Below are 14,706 nucleotides of genomic sequence, written 5' to 3'. Positions count from 1 at the left end.
TTCTGCCACAAATTCCCCAGCTGTGAGCCTTCCAACCTTCTAAGTATTCCTTTATATGTGGTTCAGAGTTCTGGGACCATCCCCTGAACCTGCTTGTTGGGGTATTCTGTGTTGTTGGCGGAGCTCTCTGCTATACGTCCACCCTATCCGCCATCTTGTTTGTTCTCTTCCCATTATCTTTTCATTCCATTTTTCCATGAACTTTTAAACGCCCCCTTGTATTTGCATGGAATATTCTTTTCCATCATTTCACTGTCAACTTTTTTTGTGTCTTTGGGCCTAAGATGTGCGTTTTCGACATAGTCTATAGATGCATCATATTTTGTTTTTATCTATTTGGCCACTGTCTGCCTTTTGATTGGAGAGTTAGATTAATTTACATTTAAGGTAATTATTGATAAGGAAGGAATTCTACCATTTTACGTGTGTGTGTCTTATCTTTTTTTGGGCCTTCCTTTTCCCAAAGTCTGCCATCATTTGTGATTACTTGATTTTTTTTTTTATTTTTTATTATGAGCCCTTTAAATTCCTCTTGTGTGTATATATTTTTAAATTTATATTTATTTAAATTAATTGTGTTTTTGGTGAAAGTTACCCAGCAAGTTAGGTTCCCATGAACAATTTATATACATATGGTTCAGTAACACTGGTTGCATTTTCCACATTGTGTTAGCATTCTCATGATTTCCATTCCAGTTGTTTTGTTTCCATTAATCTAGTTTCCCTGCCCTACCCCCCAATCTTGCCATCTTTGCTTTAGGGTACATTTTGACTATTTGGTTTTATATAGATTATTTTTTAAAAAGAAGCATAATTTATACATGGTTGCTATTGTTTTTCTTATGAGCCAATCTGTTATATGGCTGAAAGATCACCTTTGAATGTGGTTTTATTTTTAAGTTTGAAGATTATCTTGCGATAGTAGCCTTGGGGAGTTCCTGTAGTCTCTACTGGTCTCAAAAGTTTGGCATTTTTTAAAAAAGAATTTGAGTTTTGGTCTATAACTTTTTTCTCATTCTATCAGGACCATTTACCATGTCCTTGTTTAGAAAGGTCAGTAATGGTAGCTGGGCACCATCTAGTTCTGATTTCAGGATACATGAGGCTATGGTTTGTGTTGGCAATTAGTCCTATAAACTAGTTTCTTCTGATAATCTTCCTTCTTTATGTTTTGTTCCAGAGAAGTAGCTGTATCTTGTATCTTAGATGGCTGCTTGAAGGCTTTTAATACCCCAACTGCCACTTAACCAAACTAGAATGCAGAACATAAACAATATGGTGTGCCAATTGACTGAGTTCTCCTAAAAGACTATGGTTCTAAGCTTTCAAACCCAGTAAATCAATCAAATGAGATGTTTGGCTATGTCTAAAAAGTATCCATTACTATGCTTCATATGTGCTTCATATATATATATATACAACACACACAAACTTTTATATGCATATGGCTATAGATGCCACTGTATATGGACTTATACATAGACACATAAACCCAACTATACACATATGTGTATAGGAGAAGTCCTGGTGTGGCTCTGTGGGATAAAGCGCTGGGCTGCAAGGTCGTTTGACCTGCATTTCAGTGGTTCAAATTAACAAGCCACTCCTTGAAAACCCTATACAGGGTCCAATGAGTTGGAACCAACTCAGTGACACTTAACAACAACAACATACACATACATGCATACATATCTGCCTATGTAAATATTTATGTATTTTTTGTTACTGCTGTTGTTGCATTTGTCAATAATATCCTTAATTCTTCAGTTACTTCTTAGTGTCGTTACTAACCTTGGTCAAATTGTGTACATTTCACCTTCATTCAGTTTTACCTTTCTCCAATGCAGTAGCAGTAACAGTAGCATCAGAATTCATCTAGCTTCAGGGAGAATGAGAGTCAGTATTAGCCCAAAGCTATCTCCTATGAGGAGTCCTGGTACGGCATTGTGGTTTAATGCGCTGGACTGCAAAGTTAGTTTGAACCGCAAGGTCAGTGGTTCTAGCTTACCAGTCGCTCCTTGGAAACCCTATACAGGGTTGCTGTGGGTCAGAACTGACATGATGGCACGTCACAACAACAACATTTCTTATGAGGTAGAGGTCAAACATACTTCCACTCTCCAGCCTCTTTACCAATTCCGACACCAACCATCTGCCTCACAGCAGTGGATTTGATAATTTGCTGCAATGGCCACACAATCTGCACACCAGACTCACAGTTATGCAGTTTATTAGGGATGAGGGATTAGGATTCACTTGGAAGTAACACAGAGGAGCACATTCATCCCGTCTTTAATATAGGGTAGCTCTCTCTCTTGGTTGAATATGTCCTTCAGGAGAGGCTTTCTCTTGGCCCTCAGGACAGTCCTCCTTTCAACACTTGACCTGCTTGGACAAGTGCTACAGCTCTTTTAGCTCCATTGACACGTGCCCAGAGGCACCCTTTTCTACCAGCTCTGTTAGTTGGCAAGGCCACAGTAGCCACCTGGCTAATAGGTCAGAAAGCTCATTACGCTATCTCCTGGTTCTGCTACCACCTCTTCATTATTACAACTCTCTCTGTCTCCTGAGTATAGGAGGTTCTCATGCAGGAACCTGGATCTAAAGGATGAGCTCGGTTCTAGGATTTCCTTTATGATGGTAGAGAGGTCTCGTTCAACCTCTGAAGGATGATTACTTATGTAGGCAAGTGGCTCAATTAGAGGCAAAAAAAAGTGGCTCTGTATGATAAGCACTGGTCTGTGAACCACAAGGTCAGCAGTTCCAACCCACTAGCTGCTCCATAGGAGAAAGATGAGACTTTCAGCTCCCACAAAGATTTGTAGCCTTGGAAACCTTATGAGTCAGTTCTATGAGTCAAAAACAACTCGATGGCACTTAGGCAACAACAACAATAACAACATTTGCACAATAACTGACCAATCACCTTGCTTTAATAAATTGACCAATACCCTCACATGTGGCTCCATTTTTTTTTCATGATAACTGACATTTTCTGCTGACAGGGACAGGCCTCTTGTGTTGTTAGGTGCCATCGAGTCAGTGCCGACTCATAGTGACTCTGTGCACAACAAAACAAAACACTGCCCGATCCTGGGCCTACCGCACAATCATTGTTACATTTGAGTCCACTGATGCTGCCACTGTGCCAATCCATCTTGTTGAGGATTTTCCTCCAACCCTCCACTTTATCAAACATGGTGTCCTTCTCCAGTGACTGGCCCTTCCTGACGATATGTCTGAAGTATGAAAGAAGAAGTCTGGCTATCCTGGCCTCCAAGGAGCTCTCTAGCTGTCCGTCTTCCAACACAGATCTGCTTGTTCTTTTGGCAGTCCATGGTACTTTCAATATTCTCCTCCAATACAATAATTCAAATGCATCAATTCTTCTATGGTCTTCCTTATTCACTATCCAACTTTCACATAAGTATGAAGTTACTGAAAATACCATGGCTTGGGTCAGGCACACCTTAGTCCTCAAGCTGACATCTTTGCTCTTCAATACTTTACAGAGGTCTTGTGCAGCACATTTGCCCAATGCAATACGTCATTTGATTTCTTGACTGTTGCTTCCATTATCCAAGTAAAATGAAGTTGTCGACAGTTCATTCTTTTCTCCATTTATATGGATGTTATTTATTGGTCCAGTGGTGAAGATTTTTGTTTTCTTTACATTGAGGTGCAACCCATACTGAAGGCTGTGGTCTTTGATCTTCATCAATAAGTATTTTAAGTCTTCTTGGCTTTCAGCAAGCAAGGTTGTATCATCTGCATATCTCAGGTTGTTAATGAGTCTTCCTGTAATCCTGATGCCACGTTTTTCTTCATATAATATAGCTTCTGGGATTATTTGCTCAGCATACAAATTGACTAAGTATGGTGAAAGAATACAACCTTGGCACATAGCTTTCCTAACTTTAAACCACTCAGTGTTCCCTTGTTCTGTTTGAACAACTGCCTCTTGGTCTATGTAGAGGTGCCTCATGAGCACAATTAAGTGTTCGGAATACTCATACTTCACAATGTTGTCCATAGCTTGTCATGATCCACAGACTCAAAAGCCTTTGTGTAGTCAATAAAACATAGATAAACATCTTTCTGGTATTCTCTGCTTTCAGCCAAGATCCATCTGACATCAGCAGTGAAACCATCTTGAAACTCTGGGAGTTTTCTGTCAATGTATGGTTGCCACCGTTTTTGTATTACCGTTAGTAAAACTTTACTTGCATGGGATATCAATGATATTGTCCGATGAGTTCCCCATTCCATTGGGCCACCTCTCTTTGAAATGGGCACAAATACAGACCTCTTCAAGTCAGTTGGTCAGGTAGTTGTCTTCCAAATTTCTTGGCATAGGTGAGTGAGTGCCTTGAGTGTCGCTTCACTTTGTTGAAAGATTTCAATTTTTCATGCCACCACTCATGTTTCAATTTGTCATACTGTGGTCCTTGTGTGGTGCTGTGATTCTGAAAGCTATGCCACCGGTATTTTAAATACCACCATAGTGGACAGGTTCAGATGAGCTTCCAGATGAAGACAGAGTAGGAAAAAGGAGAGACAAACTATTTCTGAATATTTAGTCACTGAAAACCTTATGACTAGTAATGGAATATTGTCAGCTCCAGATAATTGAATATTGAAAAATGATGAAGAGCAACAGAATATTGTCAGATATAGTGCCAGATGATGAGTCCCTCAAGTTGGAAGGCACTCAAAATGTGACTGGGGAAGAGCTGCCTCCTAAAGTAGAGTTGACTGTGATGACACAAATGGAATAAAGCCCTTGGGACCTTCATTTGCTGATGGGCACAACTCAAAATGAAGAAAAACAGTGTAAAAATCCATTCATAATTGGAACATGGAATGTACGAAGTATGAATCTAGGAAAATTGGAAATTGTCAACAAGGAAATGGAACGTATAAACATCAAGATCCAGGCATTACTGAGCTGCAATGGACTGGTACTGGCCATTTTCAATCTGACAATCACATGGTTTAGTACGCCGGGAATGACAAATTGAAGAGGAATGGCGTCTCCTGAGTGTAAGAGTATAATATGACACTGGCCTCTGACCTGGGTAAAAATAACAAACTTTTACAAAGTTCTAGGGCAACTGTAAAGCTTTTCAGAGGCTATGGGGATAATATTCCAAGCTGTTATGCTTTTATTTCTTTTTTACTAAACCAAGGCCAAGGCAAAGAGTCACATAAAGAAACTTATTTCACCACACTTTCCCATCACCAAAAATAACAGGGGTCTGCAAAAATTTACAGCCTTAGAAACCTTATATAGGGTCACAATGAGTCAGAACTGACTTGATTACACTTAACAACAGCAAAAACAACTGTCTAAAATGTGAGTCCCCCTTCCTCGCTCTTCCATTCCTGGTAACCACCAAAGAATATTGATTTCTGTATGTATACCTATCTATTTTTGTCTTTTTATAAAAGTGGAATCATGCAGTATTTGTACTATTTTGGTTTGCTTTTTATTTCACTCAGTATAATATCCTCCAGATTTATCACGTTGTAAGATGTTTTGTGAACTCATTATTCTTTATAACTACATAGTATGCCACTGTAGATATACACCACATTTTTGTTTATCCATTCATCCATTAATGGTCACCTAGGTTGTTTCCATGTTTTCTTTGTTATGAATAATACTGCAATGCACATGGGTTGGTTGTGTGTTGTGGAGTTGGGTGCATGTATCTATTAGATTTGTGTGTCTCCACTATTAGATTTCTAGGGTTTTATGCCTAGAAGTGGGATTTCTGGATCATAATTCTTTCTGTTTTTAGCTTATATATTATATGGAGTCCTGGTATGGTGCTATAGGATAAAGCATGGGCCGCAGTGTTGGGTTGAACCAGTGTTGATGGTTCAAACTCACCAGTTGCTCCTTGGAAACCCTATACAGGGTCTCTATGAGTTGGAACAGATTCGACAGCACTTAACAATAGCAACACAGATAGATAGATAGATGGATTTTTGTTTATTTATTATAGACGATCCCAGTCATGTAGTTTGCCTTTTTTTTTTTTTTTTAATTATGAATCAAGTGAACGTTTCCAGATAAGATCATCAGTTTAATGTTCAACAAATCATATGCTTTGTTTCATTTCAAAGGTTACAATCCCCTCCATGCACCAACAGTTATCCCCCTTCCTCCTAGTGGTTACCCATGTGCAAGTATCCTCTTTTAAACTCATCAATATTCGTGGTTTATATAAGTACATAATATCCCACTCTTCCTCCTCTATTTTGTCTTCTGCTGTTCTTGTGTTTTCATGTGCTGTTCATGATTTATTAGGGTCCAGAACTCAGTAGGATAAGCACTGGACTGCAAACCACAAGGTCAGAGGTTCCAGCCTACCAGCTGTTCTGAGGGAGAACAATTTACAGCCTCAGAAACCCTATCCAGGGTCCGTATGCGTTGGATCCGACTTGACAGCACTTAAGAACAACAAAATTTGTCTTTATTTTTTCATAGTTTTGTGTTTTATATTTAGGTCTTTGATCCATCTTGAATTTGTTTTTGTATATATATGGTGTGAGACATAGGTACTGTTTCATTTTTCTATAGATGGATATTCAGTTTTTCCAGCACTATTTGTTTTTTTTTTTTTTTGGCCCTTTAACAAAGATCAGCTTTTCCATAGGTAGACAGGTTGACTTCTGAGTTTTCAATTGTGTTCCATTGGTCTCTGTGTCGGTCATTGTACCAGTGCCCGGCTGCGTTGACTGTTGTAGCTGTGTATTAGATTTTCAGATCAGGAAGTGTGAGGTCTCCTTCTTTATTTTTATTCTTAAGTAGTACTTGGCTAATCCAGGATCACTTTCTTTTCTATATAAAATTGGTGATTGGTTTTTCCATCTCTTAAAGAATGAGATGAAAGAGAAACAGAAATACTTTGTATAGAAATACTAGCTATGAATATATTTATATTTTTTTCTATTGCCAAGATTACATTTACCATTTGTTTTAGATTCAGTTGTGGCCCTCAAAAATATTTGTTGTAAATCTTTTCCTGTGGTTATAATCTCTTTTGGGTATTGGTTGTCTTTGTTATGTTAATGAGACACGATGAGTATAAAGTGTCTTGAGTTAAACTCTCACAAAATGTATAAGAAGCAGATTAAGCAAGCTGAGATAGGTATAGATACATGCCAACCCACGTGGAAGTGTCCAGTGAACCTGGAAACAGAATCTCAGCATCAAGGATTTTCCTCCAGATCTGAAAGAGGTTGTAAACTTTCTCCTAGCATCTTAGTTCTGAATTCAGACTTAAAGTCCTCTAAACTGTGAGGAAATAAAGTTCTTTCACTTGTGCTATTTGTTATTTTCTTGCTATTAGGTGCCGTTAAGTCAGTTCCAACTGATAAGGACCCTGTGCACACAGATAGAAGTACTGCCTAGTCCTGCGCCATCCTCACAATTATTGTTATGCTTGATCTCATTGTTGTAGCAACTGTGTCAATCCATGTCTTCCTCTTTTTTCATTGACCCTCCACTTTAACAAGCATGAGTGCTTCTCCAGGGACTGGTTCTTCCTGACAACATACTCAAAGTATGAAAGACAAAGTTTTTGCCATTTTCGCTTCTAATGAGATTCTGACTGTACTTCTTCCAAGACAGATTTATTTATTTTCTGGCAATTCATGGTACTTGCAGTATTCTTTGCCAATACTATAATTCAAATGCATCAATTCTTCTGTAGTGTTCCTTATTCAATTTTCACATGCATACGAGGTTATTGAAATACCACAACTTGGGTCAGGCATACTTTAGTCCTGTGATAGTTACGGTTTTGTCTCTACTTGTCTGGGCAAGGATTCTCAGTGGTTAATTAGTTAATATTGGAGTTATCCTCTCCATGATGAGATCGAATATGAGGCAATCAACCCCATGATGTGATCTGATGTGATCAGTTCTGATCTGGTGTAATTATTGCAAATCCCAACTTCTATGATGTTAATGAGGCCAGATGCCATCTACAGGATTAGTTTGTATCTTGCATCAATCTCTTTTTTTGTGTGTAGGAAAAATGAAAACTTTTAAAATTTAACTACTAGGAAAATATATCACAGCCTTGAAATGCAAACAGGCTACATTATCACTTCAAGTAATAAGTTAGTAGAAAGTGACAATGCCCTTATCAAAATAAGGTGTCATTGAAGTTGGAACGCTGCATACCGCAGAAATGGTATTTGGTAATGAGGAGCCGCTCCTCCTTTGCTTCAGAAAAGTCACAGCTCTCTCTGGCCCGAGTCACTTAATTTTTCTCCCTTGGCTTTCATGTTGCTAACAGGGCTCTTATTACTGGTTAAATAAGCAGTTAGACATGTTATCAGGAAAGAGCAGTCACTAGAAAAGGACATTATGTTTGGTAGAGGAACCCCTCAGTGAGACAGATTGCCACAGTGGAGTCAGCCACACCAATGATCATGAAGATGGCACAGGCCTGGAGAACATTGCGTTTGGTGATACATGCCAGGAGTTGGAGTACACTTGATAGTAACTAACAGCAACAAAAATAAGTAAGCAATACTGGGGTTGGGCTTTCATTTCCTTCTGGTCTAAAATAACTTAAGTCTTTCCAAATCCAGTTCAGCTTTCTTAACTAAGCAGCCAACAGTTTCTTTCACTGTTCGTTTCCAGACTGGTATATATCACAGTCAAAACCCCGTTTTCCTTCAAGGGGAAGAGTGTAACTGCAAGGCTGTCTACTGCACACAGCCCCAGGGTCACCATGACAGCCAGTGAGAAGGAAGCTCGGCTTCCCATATACCATGTGACACTGCCTCTCATGTCTCCACACTGAAAGATGCAACATTTAAGAATTTCAAGAAAAGTACAGCTTGACAGCCAGATGATGGCCAAAGAGCCTTTTACCCTGGCTCCTAATGACATCATTAGGTCCTTGTATAGAAAACACAACCAAGCAAAACAAAGACTCAGATATCTGTTTTTCCCACTTGTGAATTAGTGATCTTACAGATTTTGTTTTACAGCTTATGGAATATCAGATAGTGGTATTTCTTGTAAACAGAAGGTTGGTAACAAATAGACATACCTCTTTTCAAACTCTATAGGCAGATTGGAGGAGTCTGCCAGTCTGTTGGTAGAATCTGATGCCTTGGAGGGCTCTGGTTTGGTAAAGCAAGGGAGATACTTACTACTAGCATATGCACTTGCCACACACAATTTAGGCTTGAAACACTCTCTTGTGCTATCTCAGATCCAAATTTTAGCACCAGTTTTTCCCACTTTCCCTGCTGTGGTTTCAAACTTTTAAAAGAACCAGTATCCAGAGCCAGGAGACATGTCCCTTAAACTTCCTGCCAGCATAAATTTTTTCATTCATAAACTTCACTTTTAAAAACCCAAATTTCCTTTCTTCATTTTATGTAGATTCCTGCCCTTATCCCCAGTGGCCACTGATGAATACTTTTATTTTGCAATGGATAAGAGAGACTCTTCATCTTCTTGGTCATGGATGGGATGAGATGCAAGTGGTCATCCACACATTTGGTCTCACAGCTCTCAGCTGTTGCTTCACCTGCAGCTCCTTACTCCCTGCATCCATTGAGTCTTTGGCTTTGTCGTTGCAATGCATGGTATACTGGGCCAGGCGGTCCTGGAACCTCTCCAACTCTGGTCACAAGGGCCTGTGCTTGAGCCAGTGGTGCATGGCAGCGTTCAATGCACTGGTGCACCTGTTGCATGGATGCCTGACTGTCCTCACAACAGTTGGCAATGCACCAGAACATGATGCCCTGCATCTTCCGGCTGTTCTCTCTCTCCAGACTCTTCACCATGGTGTCAAGTGCCTCTTGCACACGGAGCTGCTGCAGCTCCACCATGGTGACCCTGTACTGTGGCCCTCGGAGCCGGCACCCACATGGACTGGAGCTCACCGCCCCGCCCCCTAGTATTGTGTATCAATCTCTTTTGAGGTATAAAAAGACTGAGAAGGGAGCAGAGAGGGACTTTTTACCACCCAGAAAGAAGAACCAGGAGTGTACTGTGTCCTTTGGACCTGGGCTTCTTGCATTGTGAAGATCCTCAGTCCAGAGAAAGGTTGATGCCAAGATACACGAAAATCTACAAGGAATACTGGGCCAACAGATGAAAGGAGCTGACAAAGAAAGCAAGCCTTCCCCTAGAATCAACACTTTGAATTCACTCTTCTAGAATTTCTGTTTGTTGAAGGGATCCACTTGTATTTCTGCTATTGCAGCACTAGATAACCAAGACCGTCCTCAAAGTGATATCTTTGCCCTGTGACACTTTAAAAAGGTCTTTTGTAGCAGATTTGCCTAATGCAATACATTGTTTGATTTCTTGGCTGCTGATGAGTATTGATTGTAGGTCCAAGAAAAATGAAGTCTTTGACAGTGTCAATATTTTCTCCGTTTATCATGATGCTATTTTGGGGGCCAGTTGTGAGGATTTTCATTTTCTTTACATTGAGTTTCAGTCCATACTGAAAGAGTTCAACTCATCAGTAAGTATTTCAAGTACTGTTCACTTTCAGCAAGCAAGGCTGTATCATCGGCATATCGCAGGTGGTTAATGAATTCCTCCAATCCTGATGCATGCTACATTCTTTTTCATAAGATTGAATTTCTCAGATTATTTGCTCAGTTTAGAGATTGAATAAGTATGATGAACAGATACAACTCTGGTGCACATCTTTCCTGAGTTTAAAGCATTCAGTGTCCAATTATTCTGTTGGAACATTTGCCTCTTGGTCTATATACAAGTTACGCATGAGCACAATGGAGTGTTCAGGAATTTCCATTCTTCACGATGTTAGCCATAGTTTGTTATGATCCACATAGTAGAATGCCTTTGCATAGTCTATAAAGCCCAAGTAAACATCTTTCTGGTATTCTCTACTTTCACATTGTGGTTGTTGTTGTTGTTAAGTGCCGTCGAGTCAGTTCCGACCCATAGTGACCTTGTACAGGGTTTCCGAGGCTGTAAATGTTTATGGGAGCAGAAAGCCTCCTCTTTCTCCCGCAGAGCAGCTGGTAGTTTCCAACTGCTGACCTTGCAGTTCGCAGCCTGATTCATAACCACTACGCTACCAGAGCTCCTTCACATTGTGGTACTGTGAATTAATTTGATATGGCTTTTCTATTCAGAGTCTTCTTAACTCTCAGCATATGATTAGCCAGGGCCATGCAAATGTGGTGTCGTTAAGTGCTGTTGAGTCCATTCTGACCCACAGCCACCCTGTATAGGGTTTCCAAGGAGTAGCTGATGAGCTTGAACCACTGACTTTGCAGTTCAAACGGCTTTGCAGTCTGTTGCATTAACCCACAGTGCTACACTCTAATGTCAGGATTGGTTAGTTTCGCCATCCTGCTAGCTTTAAAAGAAGCCATCTCAGAAGCAGGAACAGATGATCCCAGGACTATCAAGAAAAAAGAGCCTTGAGAAGAATGTGGGACTCCTAACTGGAAAAGCAATGGCGCTGGCAGAGGTGGTGGCATGGAGAGACAGAGCAACTTCAGGCTTCCTGTTATGAACCAAGTAAAGCTGAATGCCTACGGTCAGGAAGCTAGATTGCTGAATGTGCCCTTTAGGCATTTATAGATCTGTTTAAAGGAGCTTTGTAACACTTTCCCAAGCAGGGCAGAGGCCAAGGGGCCACATGGCTGAGAGGCAGAAGACAAAAACAAGGTATGCCTGTAGTATTGTAGACAGAAGATGTTACTGACTGGAGAACTGTTAGCACTAGATAACTGCTGCATCCTGAGTTGTTTCTGATACTGGATTGTAGTTTGTTCAATTAATGAATCCCATAATCATGAGTATTATCCCTGAGTTCTATGTGGCTATTGCAGTGGATTATTGAAACCAGATGTGAAGCACAGAGTGCGGTGAGAGGGCTTGTTGGTGTCAGAACAGGATGAAAAAGGTTGTAGAGTGAAGGAATGCTTCACCTTTGCTTCCTAGGAATCCGCCCTGGGCTGATTTTATGTTTGGGTCTCCTTCCCCCTTGTGAAGTGTAAAACCAAAGGAAGTCCGACATGACCTCCGCACCATTTTTGTAGATGGCATCAGGAGAGAGATTTGCTGTAATGACTCCAGACTCATGGAAGCATGAGGTTTGTAAGAGAAAGAATCAAAGGGCATGGAAATTTATACTTTTGATTTTTAGATGGTTGTTTTGGTTTTTGTTATCTGTAATGCTGAAGGAATGTAAGAGAGAAAATACTGTTGCTTAAAGCTGATGATCCTGTCTATAAACATTTATTCAATTCACAGTAAAAAGTTTAAAAAACAAAAAAAAACTATTGCTGAAGGGGAAAAAGCAGCTTCTGAGTGGCCTGGGGCTAAAGTTAGGCTGGTTAAACAAGATGGCTGATAGGGTTCCTCCTCCCCCGCCCCCCCACTGGATCCACCTGGCCTAGGCCCAAGGCCATATGAATTAGGTTAGTCTAAGGGTGGAGATCTTGACAAGCTATGGGCAACATTATGAAGTATGATATTCCAGAACACTTAATTGTGCTCATGAAGGAGCTCTGGTAGTGGTTACAAATTGGGCTGCTAACCTCAGGGCCAGCAATTAGAAACTACCAGCTGTTCCACGGGAGAAACATGAGGCTTTCTGCTCCCGTTAAGATTTACAGCCTCAGAAACCCTATACAGGGTCACTATGAGTCAAAACCGACTCCACGGCACATAACCACCACCCACCACCAAGGGTGATCATGACAAGCTATGGCCAACATTGAAAGTATGATATTCCAGAACACTTAATTGTGCTCATGAGGAATCTGTACATAGACCAAGAGGCAGTTGTTGGAACAGAACATGGGAACACTGAATGGTTTAAAATTAAGGAAGGTATGTGACAAACTTGTATTCTTTCACCATACTTACTCAATCTGTATGCTGAGCAAAAAATCCGAGAAGCTGGGTTATATGAAGAAAAACATGGCATTAGGATTGGAGGAAGACTCATTAACAACCTGTGATATGCAGATGATACAACCTTGCTTGCTGAAAGTTAAGAGGACTTAAAATACTTACTGATGAAAATCAAAAAACCATAACCTTCAGTATGAATTGCAACTCAATGTAAAGAAAACCAAAATCCTCACCATTGGACCAATAACAACATTCTTATCAATGGAGAAAAGATTGTCAAAGACTTCATTCTTCTTGGATCAACCATCAACAACTCATGGAAGCAGCAGTCAAGAAAGTAAACATCGTATTGCATTAGGCAAATCTGCTGCACATGGCCGACCTTTTGACTGACCTTTTTAAAGTGTTGAAGAGCAGGATGTCAGGGATGACTAAGGTGCGCCTAACCCAAGCCATGGTATTTTCAGTAATGTCATATGCACGTGAAAACTGGACAGTGAATAAGGAAGACCACAGAAGAATTGATGCGTTTGAGTTATGGTGTTGGAGGAAACTATTGAAAGTGCCATGGGCTGCCAAAAGAGCAAACAGATCTATGTTGGAAGAAGTGCAGCCAGAGTGTTCCTCAGAGGCCAGAATAGTCAAACTTCATCTCTCATACTTTGGACATATTGTCAGAAGGGACCGGTTGTTGGAGTAGGATATCATGTTTGGTAAGGTGGAGGGTCAGAGAAGAAGAGGAAGACCCCCAACGAGATGGATTGGCAAAGTAGCAGCATCAGTGGGCTCAAGCTTGGCAACAAAAGTGAGGTTGGCCCAGGACTGGTCAGTGTTTCGTTCTGTTGTGCATAGGGTCGCTATGAGTTGGTACTGACTCAACGACACCTAACACTACCAAGGGTGGAGAAGAAATTATTGTATTTGAGTGTTTTAAAAAGGGTTATGTTTTCAAGGCTATGTGTTCATCTGATTGCACTATGGATATTGATATATTTAGTACTATGAAATAGATATACATGTGTCATGGAAATAAAAATTTCGAAAATTACAATTAACAAAGCTTGTAAGTCTGCCTTCACTTTAGCTTGATTGGGTTTCTGAGGGCATATATCTATCTTTACAGGAGTAGAAATGCTCATCTTTCTCCTGTGGAGTGACTGGTAGATTTAAACTACAGACCTTGTGATTAGCAGCCCAGTTCACAATCCACTGTGCTACCAGGGCTTTATTGATGTAAAAATTGTTGTTGTTATTAGGTGCCGTTGAGTTGGTTCTGATCCATAGTGACCCTACATATAACAGAACAAAACACCACCTGGTTCTGTGCTATTCTTAAAATTGCTGCTATGCTTGAGCCAAATATTGCTGCCACTGTGTTAATCCATCATGTTGGGTGTCTCCCACTTTTTCTCTGACCCTCCACTTTACCATGTATGATGTCCTTCTCCAGGGACTGGTCTTTCCAAATAATATGTCCAAAGTTTAAGACACGAAGTCTGGCTATCTTGGCTTCTAAAGAACATTCTGGTTGTACTTCATCCAGCATAGACTTGTTTGTTCTTCTGGCAGACCATGGTACCTTTAATATTCTTCTCTAATGCCATAACTCAAATGCATCAATTCTTCTATGGTCTTCCTTATTCATTGTCCAACTTTCATATGCATATGAACTATTGAAAATACCATGGCTTGAGTCAGGAGCAATTTATTCTTTAAACTGCCATCTTTACTCTTGAACACTTTAAAAGAGGTCATTTGCATAAAATCCCTTCTTGATCATCTCTACATTCAGGTGGGTTATGTTCAAGACTATA

At 40.2% G+C, this 14,706-nt stretch overlaps 1 protein-coding gene and 1 pseudogene across 1 annotated transcript in view; one reads left to right on the top strand and one right to left on the bottom strand.

Moving 5' to 3' along the window:
• TFDP2 (transcription factor Dp-2 (E2F dimerization partner 2)) overlaps positions 1 to 14,706 on the top strand; it is a 189,169-nt gene that overhangs the window by 53,814 nt on the left and 120,649 nt on the right. The gene's annotated exons all lie outside the window — the stretch shown is intronic.
• Positions 9,406 to 9,870, bottom strand: LOC102838258 (annotated as a pseudogene).

The sequence above is a fragment of the Chrysochloris asiatica genome, unplaced genomic scaffold, assembly GCF_000296735.1.
Source record: "Chrysochloris asiatica unplaced genomic scaffold, ChrAsi1.0 scaffold00136, whole genome shotgun sequence".
In the NCBI taxonomy this organism is placed as follows: Eukaryota; Metazoa; Chordata; class Mammalia; order Afrosoricida; family Chrysochloridae; genus Chrysochloris; species Chrysochloris asiatica.
Note: the sequence above shows the minus strand (reverse complement) of the source record. Positions and strands in the feature narration are given on the sequence as shown.